Source organism: Phascolarctos cinereus, unplaced genomic scaffold (assembly GCF_003287225.1).
Source record: "Phascolarctos cinereus isolate Bilbo 61053 unplaced genomic scaffold, phaCin_HiC Scaffold_726;HRSCAF=1367, whole genome shotgun sequence".
Lineage (NCBI taxonomy): Eukaryota > Metazoa > Chordata > Mammalia > Diprotodontia > Phascolarctidae > Phascolarctos > Phascolarctos cinereus.
In genome coordinates, this window is record NW_027556098.1 from 178521694 (window position 1) to 178538395 (window position 16702).

Genomic DNA, 16702 nt, shown 5'->3' on the forward strand with positions numbered 1-16702 from the left:
ATATACAAGTGGAGTGATTAACTATAGAGAATGACTATCGCCTACTTTATGATGGAATCAATGTAGCTGGACTCAGAGGGTCCTAAAATCATCGATATAGAGCTGGAAGTGACCTTAGCAGTCATGTAGTCCAACCCTCTAATATGAATGAGGAAAATGAGGCCAAAGAAGATTAAGTGACTTGCTCAGTGTCACACAGAAAGTAAATCACAGTCAGAATTTGAACCTCATGTCTTCTCATTTCAAATCTAGCATTCTGTCTACTTCATTATCCCACTTCATCATTTTAAGATACCAATAGAATATAAGATAGAATATTTGTCAAGACAAGTTTTTTGATGAAAATGAATCCAAAGGGTTCCAGGGTCTCACAGCTGGACACAAAATGTCAAGACTGTGAACCTGCTACCCTTCCTATCATCTCTTCCCTAGTCTAGCTTACAAATAACAAATAACTTCATCTGATTTTTATCTGAGTTAGAATCCTTCACAGCAGGATCAACAGACCCTTCTCAGCTCAGTTTGGACCCAGAGATTTCTCTTAGTGTAACTCATTGATACAATCTCAGAAACATTTGGATCACTTTCTAGCTAATAGTACTCTTTAAATTAATTGTACACCAGCAGGGCTGTGTGTTATTCTTACTAGATGTAAAAGATCTGGAGAATGTTGAAAATAACTACATGATGCCATATTGACTAAGTTGCAGAAACAATACTAACATTTCCCTTCAAGAGATGTGTCTAGCCCTCAATATTATAAATAAAGACAAACCCCTAAAGTTAACATTCCTTTCTCATCTTTGCCAATGGTACTATTATAATCCTACATTTTCTCTAATAGGAGGTCAGATAGAGAGAGAATAAGATCTTCAGGGATGATGGAGGGGGAGGGGTAACACACACATACACACACATATATATATTTATATGTATATATGTCTGCATAGTTTATGTGTATGTATACACACACACACACACACACACATATGCACACATGCATATATACCTGAAAAAAACTGGGCTACTATGACTTGATCTAATTTAAAAAACATTTATCAAGTACTTCCAATGTACAAGATACTGTACAAAATCAAAATAAAAAAACATTTCCTGACCTCATGGAACTGATGTTCTATCAAGGAGATAAAAAACGCATACAAGTAAATAAATGCAAAAATACACAGAGTAATACATAATAATTTAAAGGGAGATTGTGCTTTATTTTTACCTTCTGTTGAGTTTTGTTTCATCTTTCTGATGGTTCCTCCTATTGGTTTCAATTTTTACTTACAACTTCACTAACGTGAAAATATGTTTAATGGGTATGTAAATGTAAAGCCTATATCAGATTGTGCACCATCTTGGGGAGGGTGGGGGGGAGGAAGGGGGAGAAAAATTTTCAACTCAGAAGCTTAAGGAAGTGATTGTTGATAAAAATAAATTAATAAAATTTTAAAATTTTAAAAATTTAAAAATTTTTTTTTAAAAAGGGAGATTGTGCTAATAGCTGGGGGTAGAGGTAGGAGCAGGAGGGCAGGAAAGGCCTCAAGAAGGAAACCTGCCTTGAAGGGAGGTAGGGATTCATTGAATTAGCTGTTAAGAACAGGAGACCTTTCTGCACCTGGGAGATCTGTTATACAAAGGTATGAGGGGGAGACTTGGAATGTCATAGGCAAGAAACAACCAGTAGAGCAGTTCAACTGTATGAAAGGCAGTAATATGAAATAAGACTAGAAAAGTAGGTGGGATCAAGACTGTAGACTGCCTTAAATGCCAGGCTGAAAATTTTGTAAATTTTTTTTTCTGATTCATCAGGCATTTGGTAAGTGCCTACTGTATACCAAGTCCTGTTTTAGGTGCTAGGGGTCTTTTATAAAGACAAAAGTGAAATAGACCCTGATTTCAAGGATCTTCTATTCTGTGTCTAGAGAGAAGTAAATATGTTAAAAATACACAGTAATTTCATTCAGGAATGCAATGACTGAGGGGAATCAGAAAAGGCCACTTTTAGGAAGGAGCACTTGAACTGAGCCTTGAAGGGGATGAAGGATTTCAAGAGGCAAGGATGGGGAAGGGAGAGCTTTCCAAACACTGGGGAACAGGCTTGGCAAAAGCATGGAGGTGAGACATAGGAAACAACAAGGAAATTAGTTTGGCCATAACATAGTGTGAATGAAAGGAAGGAATATGCAGTCTACAAAGATAGGTTAGCAGGGGTGAGGAACCTTTGACCTCAAGACCACATGTGGCCCTCTAGGTCCTCAAGTGCGGCCCTTTGACTGAATCCAAACTTCACAGGACAAACCCACTTAATAAAAGGATTTGTTCTACAAAACTTGGACTTGATCAAAAGGCTGCACCCAAGGACCTAGAAGGCCACATGTGGCCTCAAGGCCGCAGGTTCCCCACCCCTGCACTAGAACCAGACTGATAGGTTTAGGTGCCAAACAATGGAGCTTGAATGTTATTTCCTAGAGGCAACATGGAACCAAGAAAGCTTCAAACAGGAGAATGACTTGGTCAGACCTTTGCTTTGGCAGCTACGTGGAGGATGGATCAGATTAAAGAGAGGCTGGAGGCAGAGAGACCAATGAGGAGGCAGATATAACAGTCCAAGCAAAAAGTGGTGAGAATCTGAACCAGGATGGTATTTGAGCAAGTAGGGGGAAAGGGTGAATGCTACAGATATTGTAGAGGCAGAAGAGACAAGACTTGGCGATTAATTCAATATAGAGAATAAGGAATAATGAAGAGCTAAGGCTGGCTTGTAAGTTGCATTTGAAGATTTTGAGTGAGGAGAGTGATGTGATCAGACCTATGATTTGTTTGGCTTAGGGGTGGGGAACCTGCAGCCTTGAGACCATATGTGGCCTTCTAGGTCCTTGGGTGCAGCCTTTTGACCGAATCCAGGTTTTACAGAACAAATCCCTTTATTAAGGAGATTTGTTCTGTGAAGTTTGGATTCAGTCAAAGGGCTGCACTTGAGGATCTAGAAGGCCACATGTGCCCTGGAGGCCATAGGTTCCCCACCCCTGGTTTAGCTGAAGATAAACACAGGTGATAGTCTCTCAAAAGTGAGTCTTTCATAAAATAGCTGCATTCGTTCCCTGACCACTTAGTATATACAGGCCAAGCAGAGTGAGAAGGTAAGCAAAAATATGGTGAGTGAAATGAATACAAAGAGTCATTCTGCCAGCAAAGCACAGAGGAAAGAGCACAGGACACTTTGAGTGTCAGGACACTTCTCGGAAACTTCTTTCCCAGCCTTTGTTTCCTTATGAAATAAAATGCAGGGACTATTCAAGTAGACCATCTGTAAAGCCCTTTCCAGTTCTAAGGATTTAATTCAAAACACCTGTTCCCTGCTTTTTCAGAAAAAAGTCTGTGATTTTAACCACAAGTCCATGGACAACTGCCTTAGAATGTTGTAATGGAAAGAGACGGGATTTGGAATCAGTGGACATTGGTTTGAATCCCAGATCTGCTACTTGCTACCTGTGTAACTTTGGGAAAGTTATTTAACCTCTGTAGGTCTCAGTTTCCTCATCTGTAAAATGAGTAGGGTGGATTAGATGATCACTAACCTCTCTTCTAGCTCTAACTCTAGGCTTCAAAGGTTCTGATTGATTCACTATCTCACACTGTGAGCCTAGGATCTAGCTGGAATGAGTGAAAACAGGTTTTTGTTTTGAGGGGGTTTTTTAAGTGTGAATACTGAAAAATGCCCATTCTCCTATTCCAGAGACTAAGCTGATTTGAAAAATATGGTTATGGGGATGAAAGACAGACAGACCAGACAGACAGATAGATAAATAGATGGACAGATAGATAGGTAGATACAATAGATGACTAGATAGGTAGGTAGGTAGGTAGGTAGAGACAGATACATAGATATAATGGATGGATAGTTAGGTAGCTATAGATAGGTACATACATACATATGATAGATGGATGGATAGGTAAGTAGATAGATACTTAGATGGATGGATGGATAAGGTAAGGTTGGTAAGTACACAGGATAGGTAGATAGGTAGAGATAGATACATAAACAGATCTTTCCTTCTTTCCATAGTCTAAGGACTATTTCCAAGTTATGGGAAGAACCTAAGACACTGATAAGAGAGAATCTTATCTATGAATATAAAACTGATATGCAACTTTTCTAGGTTTTATCTATGAGAATTAGTAGGGCTTATAACTGTACCATAGTTATACAATTGTAGACATCAGGACACAGGGGCCCTTCTTAACTCTCTGCTGAAAACCTCCAAGGAAAGAGACCAAAAAGAAAATGGGAATTTAAAACATTGAATTTGGGGACTGGAAGCAGATATTATAAGGAGCTCCCCACGAGGAACTCCTTCGAGCAAGGCAAATCAGCACTGGCTTTGAAACTTACAGCTTTCAAACGTTGGGGGGGAGGGGAGTACCCAGAGATTAAGATACTTGCCCAGGTTACACAGCTACTATGTGTCAGAAGCAGGATTCATTTTACCATCCTTTGTGGAAAAGCCACATTGTGTTACTATAAATGACTGAGTTAACGCTACAATGCAGTCAATGACTGTGCAGGATTACCACCAGGCAGGGCCACTGAGATGGCTGGGATAACAGTTCCCAGTGCCTGCTGAGTTCATTCCATGGGGATGAGGGAGTTTTCTGCTGACTATAACAACAGACATTCCCTCTTAAACTGTTCTGGTAAGTGGTTTCAACTGACAGAGACTCAACCAGCTTTCTCTGGCTATGACCAGAATGCCAGGAAGAAAACCTCTGCTTCCTGAATTCTTTATAATACTGATAATAACAACAATATTTATATAGTGCTTTCTGCGTGCCTGACACAGGCACATCACATTTTATACTTTATACTTTTCACATGATATAGTTGATCACTGTGTACACTGGTATACACTTTACATATTTCATTTGATCCCCTGGGAGGTAGGTACTATCATCATCCTCACTTTACAGATGAGGAAACTGGGACAGCAGTTGGGTGTCTTTCCCAGCTAGCATCTAAGGTCAATTTTGAACTCAGGTCTTCCTTGATTCCAGTCCCAGCACCCTATCCACTGCACCACCTAGCTGAACCTGGCAGAAGTTCTAAAGAACAGAAGAATAGGAGGCTGGAGACCTGGGTTTAGTTTCAGCTATGTTATTCACCAGCTAAATATACTTTGGCAAATCAATTCAGTTTCCTGATCTGAAAAGGGGGGGGGCTGGAATTGGATTAAGCAAACCTAGGTAAGCACCTACTGCATACCCATGTTCATTGGTAGACAGTTTCCTCTCTAGAGAAATCTACTTCAAACAAATTACAGAACTGGTATTCTCACACCTTATTTGCCCCCTTCCCACCAAAAAAAAAGTGCAAGAGATTTGTACTGGATATACAAAGAAACTGTCTTTTTCTAGGGGAAAAGTACTGAGGATACAAATTTAAAAGTGAAATAATTGCTGCTGCCAAAGTGTTATGGGGATAGACCACGTTAAGATCATAGCTCTAGAAGTGACCTCAGGGTTCCTCTACTTTGACGTCAGCATTTTGCCATTGAAGAAGCTGAGGTCCAGGGAGCCTAAGTGACTCATCTGAGGTCCCACAGGGAGTAAATGTCAGAGTTGGGACTTCAAACTACATCCTGTGGCTCTAGAGATCACCAAGCTGCCTCAAAGAAAGACCTGGCTTCTGTCCTAGCTTTGACCCATACTAGCTATGTTACCATAGACAAGCAACAATGTCTCAGTGTTCCCAACAGCAACTCTAGACTACAAGTTATGAAAGGATTTGTTGATCTGTGCTTTAGTAGTTAGAGGACACTGGACATGGGATTAGGGAGACCTGGGTTGGAGTCCTACCTCAGATGCGTACCAACTATATGGTACTGGGCAAATCACTTAATTCCACCTTGCTCATCTGTAAAATAAAAGGGTGTGACTCTATGATGTCTGTAATTTCCTCCAATTCAAAATCTATGATCCTGTGGTATGTACGCATTGGTAGAAAGAGGCAAAATGCTTGGAGTTTATTACAATCAACCAAACAGCATTTATTAAAACCTTAATGTGTTCCGGGCACTGTGCTAAGCCTTAAGGATACAAAGAAAGGTTAAAAAAAATGCCTACCCTCAGCTGCTGTCTTCCTTCTTTTCCTCCCCCCTTCCCACAAAATTGGACAACATGAGTCACGAATTCTTTGAACATTGAATTGAAACAATAAGTATACTTGAGACACATACCTTACAACAGGGAGGTGGGCTAGATTATTTTTCAAAGTATTTTCCAATTTAGATTGTGATGCTATAAACTCTGGCTGAACAAATGACTGCTGGTCCTTAGAAAAGCTCATTTCTAGGAATTTAGAACTATATAGGACCTTAGAGTTACCTCATCCAACCCTTTTCTTTTTACAGATAGAGAAGCTGAAAACCATAGAGAAGTGACTTCTCTAAAATCACACAGGTGCTAGGATCCAAACCCAGGTCCTCTGATTCCAAATTCATATTCTTCCCATCACAACCTTCCCCTACATTACCAGCTCACCAATTGCCCTGACAAGAGGCACCTTTCCCAATTCAGAATGAAACTAACAAGAAAGAGTATTATTCACAGTCAACATTTCCACTAATGCTGGGCTTTGACTGAAAGAGTCAGGAAAAGAAGGTTGTTGCCTCAAACTGTTTGTTTAAAAAAATAAATAAAAACAGCAAAGCTCCACGAGAGTAAATTGCTATTTTACTCCCTTAATGCACACCTACTCACTAAATCGTATCAATGTGAGGTACTATATGAGGTTATCTGCTGGGGAAAGTCACAGAATACAAAAAGTAAAGAAGTTTTACTATAATAATGTTACTTATTATACTTGTTTGTTAGAAGAGCTGGCTCTTCTCTCAATTAGGATTAAATGCTTCTTTATATTCACTTGTAACAAACTTTAATAAGAAACATAGGTACATAAAGCTTGCCTAACAGAGAGCTCCAATAGCCCATCAAATCTAATGTCAGTGCTTCAGAAGAAGAAAAAATAAAATGCCAAAATAATCAAAGCTAATTTTACAAACCAGCACATCGAAGAAGCCTGCCTGCTTCTGCCTTTTCCTTAGATTTGATCATCATACACAATTAATGCAATGATCACTCACTAATCTCATAATACCCTTATTCTCCCATTGGGCAGTGCTGTACATGTTTATCAGACACATGGCCACCCTCTTTGAACCCATGACTTCTCAGGATGATAAATTCATTTCCTCCTCTTTTTTCAAAATGATTATTTGCCTATAACAAAGTGCTTACAGCCCCTTCCTTTTTCTTTTCTTTTTTTCTTTTCTTTTTTTTCCCACAAAATGTTGCCTTTAATGGGTTTTCCTGTGTGGCAGGAAATCAAACAGGCTTAATGCTTTTAAGTCTTGAAAAGCCATTCATTGACTCCAAGCTATCTCTACCTTTAGGCAGTAAAATCCACCAGTCCTACAACCTTCCCACAAATAGACCAAACACAAGATGCCCCAGACAGAGTTGCCTAGCCCACCCAGTTTGGAGTTCATAAGCTTCCTTCAGCATCTCACTAGTCTCTTAGCCTCTTCTTCCCTCTCTCAGCTTCCCCATTCCTGCCCCAAGTCAGAGTTCAATGAAATCAATTCACCAGTGATAGAGGCATGTATTTAGAGAGACAGATTTCCCCACACAAGAGCAACTGCAACATAAATCACAGGAAACTATATGAAGAGGCTGTGAAAAGCCCAGTGAGCTTCTTAGCCCATTACACATTCAGTCTGGAATAATGACCCCTAATTTATTTTAGCTCCAGTGGTCTTTGGTGGTGACATTCTTAATCTTGCTCTGAAGATTTCAGGACACTTTTTATTGTCGTCGTCTTGAACTAGGAAATCTGACTCATTCTCTATCTGCTGAGTTGTTAATCTGTTCAAATGCTTCCCCCCAAAATAACCATCTGTCCTACCTTACATTCTTTCCTCTTCACACTATCTGAGCCTCAGTCTGCCCTGCTGGCTCATTCAGGGATCTGTAATTTCTCCTCTGCCTTTATGTCTGCTTGCTTATGTTTTAGAGTAGACAATAGAGGTGATATAGGCCATTATTCATGAGGAGCTTGGAGGGTAATGTGAGAAATGCCTCATCTCCTGACCCCTCTTAGCATAAGAATTGCTGATAAAATTTTCAACTGAAAGGGGAAGATTCTGCTGAGAAAATATCATCAAGATGCTCACTCTGGAGCAGTGCTCTGGAGAAAGGACCAAGGAAAACTTATTTCGCTTTACTGAAATGAAAATTTATAAAACATGCACAAAGGAGGTTGGACAATAATCAGGACAGTCAATTTCCCACAACCCATGCTAACAGAGGACAGGAAGCATGGTTAAGACAAATCCACAGATAATGCCAAACCCTCACATTAGGCAATAGTTTTGGTCCACTTTCTAATTCATTCATCCATTTAGTCACTCATACAGGCACTATTGGTACCTATTAGTGTCTGGAGTCTTATGAATCTGATCAAGAGAGCTTTAAACTGAAAATGTTAAGAGGTAGGAGTAAAGAGGGAGGTGCAACTGTTCATCTAGATCTACCAAGGCTGATACCATAGAAAGTAGCAGGTACAGCACAGGAAGAAGAGGGGCAGACAAGAGGCCTAATAATTAATAGGAGACAATATCTAAGAAAAAAATTAGCAATAAAGCCCATAACCGGAGATATCTACATACAAATGCGTAAAGTGGGGTAATAAATAGGGCACCTTGGAGATTCTAATTCAAAGATGCAAATTTGACCTCATAGGTATAGCTGAGACTTGTAGGGATGAAAATAATAACTTGAATATGGCTTAGGAATGGTACCTTATTCAAAAGGAACAGAATCAGTAAAAGAGGCAATGGATAATGTTGTATGTGAGGAAATCCAGTGCATTTGGCTGAAGATTTATGGAGGGAAAATGTCATGGGATTATACTATAGACAGCCTGGACAGAAGAAGGAATTAAATAATAAATTCTGGAAACATCATAAACCTGGCACAGAGACCAATATTGTTGGAGGACTTCATTTCCAAATCTTTGTTGAAGCTCTTAACTTCTCAAGCAAAACTGAATAGCTGGTAAATTTGTGATATGTTATAATAATAATTTCATCCTACAAAAAGATAGAGGAGGCAACAAGGGGAACTGTCTTTGCAGACCTGATTCTTAACATCAAGAGGAACTTGTTACTGGGAGAGAAATGAAGGAAATCTCTGGACATGGGGGTGCATGCTTGCAATCCTTGCTGGAGCATGGCTAAAGTCCACACTAAGTCCAGCATCAAAATGCAGAGCTTCTGGGAGTGCAGGGCCTGTCTAAGGAGGGGTGAATAAGCCAAGGTCAGAAATGAAGAAGGTCAAAACTTCTGTAGTGTTCAGTCACGGGAATGAGTCTATGAATGGCCACTGTACTTCAGGAAGGAAGGAAAGAAAGAAGGAAGAGAAGATGAATAAGAATTATGAGAAGCTCAGAGACAAGTAAGCATCTTGGGGACAAGTACATATGACATCATAAAATCAGTGATAAAAAAGCAGGAGGGTAGTCTGATGTGCATCTTAGATTTAGAAAAAAAATGAATTCCAGAGGGCTCAGTTAAAGGATGAGTAGGATGTGATGACTTAATAGTCTGCAGCACAAGTCAACCCAAAAAGGATAAGACGCTCTCAAAAGTGAAATTCTGAAGACATAAACAAAAATAATTCAGATGAAGAAGTAAAGGGAGTCTTACCTAAAAAAAACAAACAACTGATGTAGCCGCATAAGAAACTCATCAACCAACTCATACCTTTTGAAAACACGTATGTTTATTGATCCTTTGTTTTCAAAGAGAACCAATGACATTATGGGATGATGTCTTGACTTTCATGTTAATCAGATTTAAGTGAAGCAGAGTTGCACATATAGGGATAGGGTGGATACAAAGGAAAAGCATAGTCCTATAGGAATAGTTGGTGCAGCTAAGTGGCACAGTTGTCAGAGTGCCAGGCCTATTGTCAGGAAGACTCATCTTTGTAAGTTCAAATCTGGCCCCAGACACTTACTGGCTGTGTGACCCCGGGCAAGTCACTTAATCCTGTTTGCCTCAGTTTCCTCATCTGTAAAATGAGATAGAGAAGGAAATGGCAAACCATTCTAGGATCTTTGCCAAGAAAACCCCAAACAGGGTCACAAAGAGCCAGATACAAACTGAAAAATGATTGAACAACAAAAAATACGAACAGTGTCAAGAATCCTAAAATGATCACAAGCTGAGGCTGGTGGGCGATGAATGCAAAATGTTGTTTTTAGCCATTATAGGCAAAAAAGGGGATCAAAGAAGGGATAGTACCACTGTCTAAAGTGAATAGGATATGGATAACTGATGATTGTGTGGAGAAGATTCTTCATTTGCTTATGTTTTCTCTTTCAAGAAGGAATGACTTTTGGACTGGGAATAAAAAGAGGAGTTAGAGAGTTTAAATTGAAGATGTGAGGGTATAATTCCTATCCTCATTGAGTCCGAGTTCCCAAGCATACAGTATCCCAGAGTTCTGAAAAAAAATGGCAAATGAAACAGTTATTGGTTGAAGGATCATGGAAAATAGATGAGTTTCTAGATTTTTAGTAGCTGTGCAACCCTGGAAAAAATCATTTAACCTCTCCCAGATTTAGTTTTCTCATAGCATCTACCTCACAGAGTTGTTGTGAAGGTCCAAATGAGATAACATATGTAAAGAATTTTGCAAATCTTAAAGTGCTATATAAGTGCTAGTTATTACTATTATAATAAATATAATAATTATAAGTGCACAAGAAAAATATGAAATACCATAAGATCAGATGAAGCAACCTTTTGTTAGGATTACTCAGGAGGCTGACAAATCAATCTATCACATCTTCCTTTTGTTTCTGCCTCTGTTTAAGGTATATAGGTGAATAGTGTATGGCAAAAGGTGGGCAGGAGGAATGGAGAGGAGCAAAATGTCTGATTTATCATCATCCCTGACTGCAATCTGGCTAGTCATCCCTAAATACTTAAGAGCTTCCACTAACAAAATCATGCAGTCCTAACAGAAAACTTTTGCTTTAACATTTTCAAAAGTATTCTTCCCCAGCTCATATAATCCATGGGTTGCTGCCATTGAGTGAACAACTTGTGGAATAGTTATAGTATGATATGGTAAAGTCATATAAGAAGGGAAGGCACCTGATGGGTTGTGATCTGTAGCTTTTGAAGAAATGCTCACATAAATGAGATCACGTAACCATCAATTAAAATTCACGCCAAAAGAGCCCTATTGTGCCTGCTTTAACAGGCAAGACAAAGTCAGAGGGCAGTGGGTAATATCTCATCTGGCATATACAAAACCAGTTGTAGATTGAAAAGACCTGACATTCATTGTTTTCTTTCCTAACCCCTGGATAACTCTCTTGTGACTACCTAGATCATATTTTTCTGAACCATTCAGCCACTCTTTCATTTTATTGGATTATTTAATCCATTCACACTTAAGGTTATGATTGTTAAACTTATGTTTAGCTCCATTCATTTCTTTTGTATTGATTTGTATTCCTTCCTATTTTAAGTCAGCGTTTTTTCTCATAATTAGTTTTTCTTATACTACTTTGACTTTAGTCTATTTCCACAAGCTCTCCTACCTATACCCATTTACTCATTTAACCTAATATTTTTAATCTACTTAAAATTTTAGTTTCACTTTATGTCTTTGTATCTGTCACCATCACCATCACCTTCCACTGACCTCTTCATTCCTCTCTTTCCCCACCTATTATGTGGTTTAAAATTTTTTCTTATCCTTTCCCCTCCAACATATTAATATAAATAACGTGGTAACATTCTTTTGGCATACTCTTTTCCAATTTTTTTTTATTTTGTCCTTGTCTTCCTTTGTAACCTATTTTGAATTTTATTTTCTAATTCATTGCCTTTATCCTTACTTTATTCTTCTTTTTATGTCCCTCAAGAATGTAGATTATCCACACTAGCAAGCTTGAATTCCCTCTTCTATCCCATTCTACATTATTCAATTGGTAGTTTCTATCTTATTCTCCATTTTTCTGCTCTGACTCACTCTTAAAAGTATGTATTTATGAAGGAAGTAGTATGGAGGGACTTATATGTCACAGAACCAACAAGATGGAAGGCCAGACATTTTATCCAGTCCTCACAACCTCTCTAATCTCTCCAAAATAGCAATTATGCACCAGAGATAAAGCAATTTCAGCTGTCTCAATGGTCTATGACAGCAAGAACCCAAAGAACATAATAATAACTCCATGAACTAATACCTAATTGACACTCAGTCAGCAGGCTCCCACCCCCACCTCCCAATCACCTCCCTGACGAAAAAAGCTGTACTAGCCAACCCAACCCACAGGCTTGCAACAGAGTGAATTCTTACACACACCTTTATACTCTTCCCTCTTTCTCGTGTCATGGATATCCAAACTCCAAATGGCAGAAATTTTCTCAGGCTGCAAAAGAGACATAGCAACGTTCTGTGTTGCAACAGAGCTCAGACAAAGAAAAGGAATCAAGAGAATGGAGCAGGATATGTCCAGGCTTACAATAGATTTCGTTTCTATACCTTGACCCCTCCAGTGCCATGGAGATGCAAACTCCAAATGCCTGAAATCTGTGTAGGTTTTGATTGTAGTATGAAAGTGCTCTGTGCACTGGGCTGGAGAAATGAGGAACAAAGAAAACAAAACAGGACATGTTTGTGGGGGATTATGTAGTACTCCATTAAACCTAAGGGAAAGAGCCCAGCATCTGACTAGGACTCGTTCTCTACGCCTAGAATCCACTTCAGGTAAAGACCTAGATTGGTGCATAGCCCAAATAACCCAGTCTGGGAGGAGGCTGAGATGTTTTTAGATCCAATCCCCAGGGAAACTGTCATCCAAGGAGACAGAGTCTAAAAGTGAATAGGAGAAAACAAAGGAGAAAAAGACCAAAATTACTACAGATCTCAAGAAGGAGAAAACTCAGAATCCTTGAGTATTAGCAGATAAACCAACGAGAAAGACATCAACAGCAGAAGAAAATATAACCTCCAGATCTAGTAAATGAGTTCAAGCATCTATGAATAATGCTGCAAAAGAAAGGAAAATGATTCAACACCTGATGAGTTAGAGGACCCTGTGGATTTTAAGGAGAGGGTGGAACCATAGCCTGCTGCTCCTGAATATTTTAAAAAGAGAAATAAGAATTGTGAGAGCAAAATTTATGGCCTGCAAAGCAGAAATAATTGGCAAAATAGAAAGCTTGAATCTGCTGTGACATCTCACTAAAGAAACAAAAGAAAGGATAACTGATTGGGAATGGAGACACACAGAAGCAAAGGACAATCTGGAAGAAGAGAAGCACGAAGCAATAATATTAGGAGAAAGTATGTTCTCACCATGTGGAGTAAAACATTCTGATCTCAAAGACAGCCTGCTTCTAGATATCTTAAAGATGATAGGTCTCTCAGAAGTGCATATCAAGTCAAAAAACCTGAATACTATAATGCAAGAAATAAATCCATAAAACTGCCCAGATGAGATAGAAATCCCAGATCTTCTAAACACAGAAAACAAAGTGCCCATTGAAAGAATCCATAGATCACCTCCAGTAACTAATGTGGAATGGAACCACTGCCATGTGTTAAGAGTCACTGTGTCCCAAGTCATGAAGTCTGATCTTAAATCCTACCCTTACCATAATCAATCTCTACCCTTAAAAACAGGATATGCTGGCTCTGGCTCTGTAACACCTACCCTAAAACTCCGGGTGATAGCTGTCCTTGGAGACACAAAAATCCTTTCTTTTGAAGTGGGAGGGATTCATGAGAGGTACAACTCTTTCTCAGAGAAGATGGTCTCCTAATGCACAAATTCTGGCTCCCCATGAAGATAAAACCAATTATAAGACACTTTTCTCTTATCATAGACATATATCCCAACATGGCAAAATTTTTCTGTGGCACCCTTCAATTCACCCTCTGGGTTGAAAACCATCTGCTCTTCTCCATTTCAATCATTACCATTCATTGTTTTGGTCCTGTTCTCTCACAGCTTATTGTCTTGCTGAAAGTAAGGAAATTACTATTCCTTCTCCCCTTATCCCTGGACTGGGTAGAGATTCATGTCCAACAACTCTCTCCCTGCGTGAAACTTCCTGCTGTGTTGTCCCTTTTACAAAAATGTACCAACTTACTTATAGAGAACCATAGGATTTAGTCTATGGAACATTAATTCAGTTCGCTCTTCCTCCCTCTTGATTAAATTCCCCTTAAATTTTTAAACCCATAGGGTATGTGTGTAGGTGGGTGTGGGTGTGTGTATTTTGATGATCCCACTTTGTTCTTTTTTTTATCCTTCAGTTCAGTTTCTTTTCCTCTCTAAACTATAGCCTAAAAATATTGGAAAATTCATTTAATTACTTTTTTTCTGATAGATTCTATTTATTTGCCTTTTTTGCATTTCTCTTGTTTGGAGAATTTTCAAATAGAATGTACAGCTCATTTCCAATCTTTTTTTTTTCTTTTCAGGGAAGGAGTAACTAGTTCTTGTTTTTGCAGGAATGATTAAATATCTCTCTTTTATTTGATGTTCTGTTTTCTGTGATTAGATTCAATTTGGCAGAAAATGTTATTCTTAATAGTAGCTTAAAGATTTTTCTTATTCCATTCTTTTCTTCATTTTCTTATGACTGCAAAGTAATACTGGATTATCCAAACTGGCATTCTTTTATATCTGAAGGCCATTCTTCTTACCTCTTAAAAATATTATTTGCTATTGAAATTGTTGAATTTAACTACCACATGCCTTGGTGTTTCTAGTATACTTGGCTTTTTTTTTTCATGGTAATGATTTGTGGATTTGATTGATCAATGCTTTGTTGTCCTAATTTAAAAGTTATGTATCATTTTCTAGAAGTATTTCTTGCAATATGGCAATTAAGTTTTTTTTTTAATTTAGCATGTTCTTGGATCCTTAAAATATCTCTATGTTTCTTGTCCTCCAGGTCACTTGTTTGGCTTAGATAGATTCATGTGTTCATTTAAAGTTCTTGTCTTTTACTCCTTTACTGTGAAATTTTCTTATAATCCTGAATTTTTGTCTTCTAAAACTATAATTCTCTCTTCCAGAGGATGCATGTTTTTATGTGGATTTTCTATCACATTTTCTATTTTTTCTATGCTGTTGTTCATTTTAATTCCACACTGAGGCCTCTAATTCCTGACCTAATTTCATTCCTAGTATTTTCTTCTTAAAGTTTTATTTCTCTTTTGAACCATTCTGCAGCTTCTTACTGTTGTTTCATGTTTTTTGGAGAGTTTGCAGAGTTCTTTTTTTTTGCATCAGGTATTTTTTCAAAATTAGTTTTCTTTCATAGTATAAAAACTATTCATTGTGTCCTAGCTTATCTTTGAATTTTTACTAATTTTCCTTCTTCCTTCATGAGTTTCTCTGGTGGTATATCTGCCTATGAACTAGTTTTATACACAGTTTTCTCTATTTGATGTTTGGTCTTCCAGTCTTTCTCTTGTATTCTCAGTATCTTGTCTATTTTTCTTCTCATTCTTTGGCCTCTCCCACTTCCACCGTTGCATGTATGCCCAGATTGGGAATCCTTAACCTTCTTGTGTTGTAAACTTTAAGGTGCTAAAAGTAGTCCCTGCTCAGAGTACGCTTTGCAAGGGAGAGGACTCACCCCATCTGAGTTTATAATGCCCTTTCACTTGGGCATGGAAGCTCTTTATGCTCTAGCCAGCTCTGTGTCCCACATCTTCAACTCCACCACCTTTAGTTGCTCTCCCATTCCTTTGTGTGGCTAGACAGAGTTAAATGGTTACTGACACATGATGCATGTGGAGGGGCTACTAAGCCACTGCCATGGAGGGATCTGTCAGGGACCTCCTACAGTCATGTGGTGGATGAAAGATGAAATGACTGAGGAAACAAAGGTTCAAGCTTCCAAGCATATTGATTTATTAAGCAATGCATGTCAATTGCATAATAAATCAGGACCAGGCCTTCCTCAGCTTTGGCACTAGAACCTGAATACAGGGAGAGATAGATTTTTATGCATTAAGGACAATCAAATGAGACCAATTAATTAAAAGAAAGCAACTAACAGGGTATGAACCAGGATACAAAATTAGGTGATCTGATTTCTGAGAAAATATTAGGGACTTTCTAAATTGGGAGGAGAAGAGCAAATGAGGGCAATTCCCTGAAATCAGAAAAAGAATTGTCCTACTCCCGCCAAGTGACTGCATTCAATCAAACGAACATGGAAACAATAACTGATTGACCAGTATGGGGCCAGTTTTAAAACAAGACATATGGGTTGCTTGAGATATATAATTGTGAGAAAACTCCTTACATTAATCTTCAGGTCTGAATGGGTTTCTGGTCAGCAAAACCTAGGTCCTTTAATTAAGGGTCTCCAAGCAGCAGGTAGAGGTGGTCCAGCTTCCCAGACACACAAGGCTAGGTTCAAACAATGCAACAGAATTTTCTGACAATTCCCACAACTGAGTAAAGTTTTCTCACAAGACAGAAATTGAACTAGACCCATAATTGAATAAAAAGGGAATCGAACTAGTTCCAGAAGTGAGTCACAAGATAAAGTCAATGTGGTTCACCCACCAATTCCCACTGCCACTT

General features: G+C 38.6%; 2 long non-coding RNA genes across 2 annotated transcripts in view; both read right to left on the reverse strand.

The window, feature by feature from the left end:
• Positions 1-16702, reverse strand: part of LOC110207252 (uncharacterized) — a 184248-nt gene that overhangs the window by 115106 nt on the left and 52440 nt on the right. The window lies entirely within an intron of this gene.
• Positions 9825-12934, reverse strand: LOC110207250 (uncharacterized). The gene is made up of 3 exons (XR_002324101.2): positions 12631-12934; positions 12451-12517; positions 9825-10572 (listed from the first exon to the last, which is right to left on the reverse strand). It is a non-coding gene; the product is annotated as an uncharacterized LOC110207250 (long non-coding RNA).